The sequence below is a fragment of the Salvia miltiorrhiza genome, chromosome 7 (assembly GCF_028751815.1).
Source record: "Salvia miltiorrhiza cultivar Shanhuang (shh) chromosome 7, IMPLAD_Smil_shh, whole genome shotgun sequence".
Lineage (NCBI taxonomy): Eukaryota > Viridiplantae > Streptophyta > Magnoliopsida > Lamiales > Lamiaceae > Salvia > Salvia miltiorrhiza.
In genome coordinates this window covers 41,896,392-41,902,391 of record NC_080393.1, presented here as the reverse complement: position 1 = coordinate 41,902,391, position 6,000 = coordinate 41,896,392, and the positions used below count along the sequence as shown (strand labels likewise).

General features: G+C 34.3%; 1 long non-coding RNA gene across 1 annotated transcript; it reads left to right on the top strand.

Annotated features, from left to right (window-relative positions):
• The first annotated feature begins 1,290 nt into the window (after window positions 1-1,290).
• LOC130992994 (uncharacterized) lies at window positions 1,291-4,963 on the top strand. The gene is made up of 3 exons (XR_009091560.1): window positions 1,291-2,432; window positions 4,598-4,665; window positions 4,786-4,963. It is a non-coding gene; the product is annotated as an uncharacterized LOC130992994 (long non-coding RNA).
• The last annotated feature ends 1,037 nt before the right edge of the window (window positions 4,964-6,000 follow it).

The following is a 6,000-nucleotide window of genomic DNA, read 5'->3' as shown; positions in this document are numbered from 1 at the left end:
TTGGTTGTGAGCGAATGTTAGGTCGGTGAAAACGCACTCCCAAAACGTGTGGATGAATGAGGCTTCTTGCTGCTTTTATAGACCTTCATGTCGTGGTTAGTTTCCTCCACTTCCCACTTCCAGAAGCTTCCTATAACCACCGCAATCCACCTCCGAAAACTGCCAGTCGACCAGTCTGGAATATTGGTTGAGAGATCATGGGTCCTGAAAAATAGGAACTAACAACCCACTACTTTGGACCATGATAAAACACCTTTCCACTTATTAAAAACGTGGTCAACAAGCATAAAACCTTTATTCCACAACCAAAGAATAATAAAACGTGAAAGGAAGGTAAAGATTAAATATATACAATTACCAATGGAGAGTCAAAGTATGAAGTCAAGGCAGACTCCGGAATGTTGGTTGCAACCTAGAAATGTTGACACCATGAATGTTATCAACATTCCACCCAACATTGAAACCATGTATGTTATCAACATTGGTCCCAACATTGTCGGAGTCAACATTGACTCTAACATATAGCTTAATTTTAAAATTTGTATTTTGATAAAATTAACAAATAAAACCTAGCAAAGATGAAATTTAAAATTTGTCATGATCAAGGATCATAACATTTTAAAATTTGTTTATTTTATTTTGTTTTATCATATTTTTACTATATATTAATATTTTTATATTTATATTTTTTATTATAACAATTTAATGCAATTACAAAGATTAAACTTATATTTGTTCATTTTAGACCTCTTTAGCTTAAAATATAAATTTGTAGATAAATAATTATATATATATATATATATATATCTTAAAAATAGAATTTCTAATATGGTTTACATTTATTAAATTTTTAGTACGTTTTTGTATGAATTTATTATTATTATTATTATTATTATTATTATTATTATTATTATTATTATTATTATCTGGTGTAGACAAAATTGATAAAAAAAATAGAAACAAAAAATTATTTCCAAAAATACTACAAAAGTTTACATACATAACAGTGCATACATAACGGTTTTTTTAAAGATAACGGTTTGGCAAAAGTCCGTTATCTATGTACTGTTGTCTATATGAATAGATAACAGTTTGAATTAATTCGTTACGTATGAGCGTTATGTATTAGTTGCATACATAACGGTATTATCGAACCGTTATCTATGAGCGATAATACCGTTATCTATGAGCGTCTTTTTATAACGGTTGTTTTAATCGTTATATATGAGCGTCTAAAAACTGTTATGTATTATTTTTTATATTTATTTTTAAATTTAATAATATTATAAAAATTAAAACTCTAACATTCCTCCCTTTACCTCTATCTCGTCTCTCATCCCCCAGCTTTCTCTCTCTCTCAACTCCGGCCATAGAAACACGCCCTCCCTCTGTCCTCCGCGGCCACAGCAACGACAGCCACCAAGCTCGTCACACTTCCCTCGTCTCCCTTCCCTCGTCTCCCTCTCCCCCATCTCTCAATTCTTATGAAGAAGACACAAAGCCCCAAATTTACTCACAAAATCGTGCCCTAGCTGCTCCTCCGGCGAATCGCCGCCGCCAGTGGAGGGTCGGCGAGGTGCAGCCCTTCCCTCTCTCTTCCTCTTCACTCAATACTTCTCATTTTCTCAAACTCCCAACCTCAAAATCGTACCGAGCCCTAATTATTTCTCTCTACCTGAACCCAGCGATGTCACCGCGGTTCCAGTTCGATGTACCGTCGTGCCATCGACTTGGGTTCCACAGATTGTGTTTTGCTTCAAAGAAAATCAGTAAGGGCTGTCGTCGACGCTAGGTCCTGAAACGGTGAGGTTCGCCGTTCTAACTTGATGGGAACAGGGCAGTCGGGCTTCCTAAGAGCTAAGTCTTACTCTTGTCTCATTTCTTATCCATTGTGATATAGTATCAATGTAAGCATGTTGACTTCTTTGAGTAAGAAAATATCAGAACTTAACATCTATCAGTGTGAGTATGTCGTGGCTAAAATTTATGTTCGATTTGTGCTATGTGGTCCCTTTTGCTTGTCAGTAAAATCTGTTGAATTTATAAAAAATTTACTAGGATTTTAGGTGGTAGAAACCATAGATTTTGGGGATTTTTTTTTTCTCTCAAATTCAACATATATGCGAAAGGTAAAACACCCTACTTTTTCAAGTGTCCTTATCTCTTTGCGTCGATGCTTAATTAGTTCTTTTAGTTGTTTACCAATGCATCCATGCACAGGTAGTCAGGTACCTCTTGTTATTTAACCATAATATTTGACCTGAAGGTGGGGAGTAATCATTGTTTGCATTGCTGGATATCTATTTTCTCTGAGAATGACTAATCTTTAGTTGCTTCAGGTTGTTTCTGCAATGGTAAACAATGACTTAATGAGCATAGCAAACACCAGGCCTCTGAAATCATGGAAGGAAACCCTTGCTCTCTTTTGTACAGTAAGTCTATTCTTTCCTGTAAACAAAGTTGGAGTTTGTAGAACTCCAAATTGTGGTTATATCCGGCCAAATTATGTCAACATATTTTAGATTGTAGTTCTTTACTCAAATAGCTTCTACTTGCTGTTTGTCTTCGCACTCTGATTCTTTCAAGGATCAGTGTTTTTTTAAGAAGGAAGGTTTAGTGTTTGGTTGTCAAGACATTATACTGTATTCTGTATATCATGATTAAGAACTCAGGTTCGAATAGTGGAGCAATTTGCAGATTTCATGTTATAAACTTAATGATTGTGCTCGTTTACCGAGGTGTAGATGATGGACATCTGTGTATGGTAAGACAAACACTGTGTCTCTTACTATATACAAGCTTCAAAGGCCTAGACCGAAACATTTTTCGATCAGAATTCTGGCTAATTGGTTTTGTGAAGTCCCCACTCACAGTATTCCTATGATGTGTGGCTTAACTCTGATTTTACCATTCTTTGTCAAATCTTTTCTCTCATAACTCATGACTTTGTTCTGTGTGTTGCCTATGTGTGATTGACTAGTTTGGTGTTAGTTCAGAGTGTGACCTTCACATGGAATATTTTGCCTATGTATGATTGGTTAGTTTGATGTTCGAATCTCAGCAGAACTGTTGTATTATGTGACAGAAGATCCCAGTGTTGTCCTTAATTCTGAAAGAATTTGCAAGTTATGAAATAATATAAGCTTCACTTGTTAATCATCTTATGTATTTATTTTCCTGTTCTTATACATCAGCTTTTAGCTTCGTTGAATATCTTGAGCATTTTGATTCACATCAGGCCTAAGGTTTTTCGAGCATATATCTAATGATTTTTTAGTGCAATCATTTTACAAAGTTTTGAAAATGACACAAAAGAGGGGGCAATATCAGGAGAAGCAGTAAGGTTTACTTATCTCTTCTTAATTATCAAAGTTGATTATTCATTACAACTTTATTGGTTATCAATTCTTGAGCTACTTCTTTTATTTTCTATTACCGAATTCGATTATCAATTGTTGTTTGAGAAACATGTGAGGTCCAATTTATTTATCAAATACCAGAGGCAGAGAATTTCAAGAGAGCAGTCATTCATTAATTTTATTTTAAATGCAGTCTTAATTTATTTTATCTTCAGTCAAAGTTCATTAATTTATTTATTTTACCCTTGCTGCATTTTCTTTGAACCAGGTATAGTAATATTTAGAAGACAAGTATCTCTAACTTCTTGGAAATTTGATAAAAGGCAGGGTAATTAATTGGATGATGGATTATATAGGTTTTTTTTTTCACATTTCATTTTTTTTACTATTTCATTCTTTAAATAAAACATTTTTTATATGGTTTGAGAGTTCATAACTTTACAGCTTTGCTTGGAATAGGAGAAATGCATCATCCTGTAGCCTTAAACAAAAGCTACTAATTTTTTATATTAGCACAAGGTTATGTTGCTTATTTGCCGGTACTATTGTTTATTTACATTTTTTTAATGTGTTTATATATGATGGGAGAAGCTAAAAAGTATATTAGTAATTCTATTGCTTGAAGGAAATTCAGAAGATCTTGCTTGATAGGCAGCAAGTATTAAAATTTGATTTCTTCTACCATTTGATTTCTTCTACCATTCTGTGTAATTTGCTTAGATCGAGTCTGATTTCCTATATTACATATAGAGGCAGATGGAAATCAATCTTATGCTGTCCATTGGGAGCTACCTCCTAAAAGTGCCTACAAATGGAAACATAAACATCCATCTTGTCCTAAATCTTCGCGAATATATGAATGCCATGTTGGAAATGTGCCTTGTTTCGGTCTAGGCCTTTGAAGTTTGTATATGAGAAGATTGTATATGAGAAGATCAGTTGCCATTAAGGCATCTAAATAGATATATCACAATATCTTGATTGGATGGAAGAATTTGTTGTCTCATTTTCTAGTCAATTCTCTTTACTTAAACTAAAATATAGACGTGGTTGTTCTTCTCTGGAGAGTTAGTTCCTTTGACAAAATTATGCAGTCAGCATCCCTCACTGTGGTTTTCTTATACCACTGTCCCCAAAAATTTCAGAAACCCCCTGGTTGATCATGAAGATTACATGAATCATGTAAATGGTTTTTGTTTTTGAATTGCATACAACAAATAATCCTAAATGTCTCTCAGGTATAAGTTTGATGATGAACGAGTGACAAAAGAAGATATGAAAAAGGCATTAGATGAGTGAAGATGAAGTAGGTTTTTGTGATATTATTTTTTGTAATGTTCTTGATTGAAGGTGGACTTGACCATTGAGCTCTTGGAGCTACTCTTTTATTCCACATAATTTATTTGGATTATTTTTCTATTGGCAGGTTGAGCTTGTGTGTCGGGTTCTCTCCTGAATTAGTTGTTGCAGATTTATCATAGCAGGTTGATCAACTAGTTCTTGAGGATTTGGTGCTAGAACATATAGTATGATAGATTTTCGTTTTAGCTATAACATAGTTGGTATTTTCAATTTTGAATCGAAATATGCAATGATGATGTATACTTGATGTAACACCCCAATTTTCATAAACTTTACTATTTAAAAAAATTAGAGAACAAAAGATAATAATAATAATTTCTTGATTTATAAGGAAAAATTTAAACTAATTTAAAAATCAATTTTCCAAAACTAAAGTAGTATCATAAAAATAAAATAAAACTTAATAAGTTCAACTAAAATGTTCAATGAAAAATCCTTATCCCTAGTCATTCTCCACTTCCATGGCCACTTCGACTCTGAAACTGCAAAACTGAAAAGATAAGGGGTGAGCATATTGAAAAATATACTCAGTGAGGAACATAACAAATATCCATATATGTCACATATATAATCAAATCACGTTATCATACTTGCAAACATACGCCAAGAGACCGGAGCCCCTTGACAAACATAATCATAGTTTGAGTCGATGGCTTAAGTCCCATGACCAAACACATACATAGATCAATGGCTTAGGTCCCATGATCGATCGATGGCTTAGGTCCCATGATCACACATAACATAGATCAATGGCTTAGGTCCCATGATCGCACATAACATAGATCAATGGCTTAGGTCCCATGATCGCACATAAAATAGATCAATGGCTTAGGTCCCATGATCGCACATAAAATAGATCAATGGCTTAGGTCCCATGATCACACATAACAACATAGATCAATAGATACACGTAAACAAGTAATCAACGCAATAATAAAAATATATATAACCATATGAATAAGCGTAAAATCCCTCACCTAATTCTTGAAATTGATAACTCCCTTTGATGATTTCTACCAACGCATCCCTATATGAACTCTTGAAATTTCTAAAGTTTTCGTCAAACTCGCAGCTGAACAGACCAGTCAGCTTCAAGCCTTCGTTTGAAGCCTCAAACGTCCTCAAATCGTATTTCGCCCAGAAATACGACTTCTTTGTCTTCGAGAGAGCTTTCCGTGGCCGCCTGTTTCGCCTGAATCGGAGTTCTGTGGAGGAAGTTATGGCCGTTCTCCCGAAACTGCCAGAACTTGATTTCCTGCGAAAAACTGACTCCAGCTCC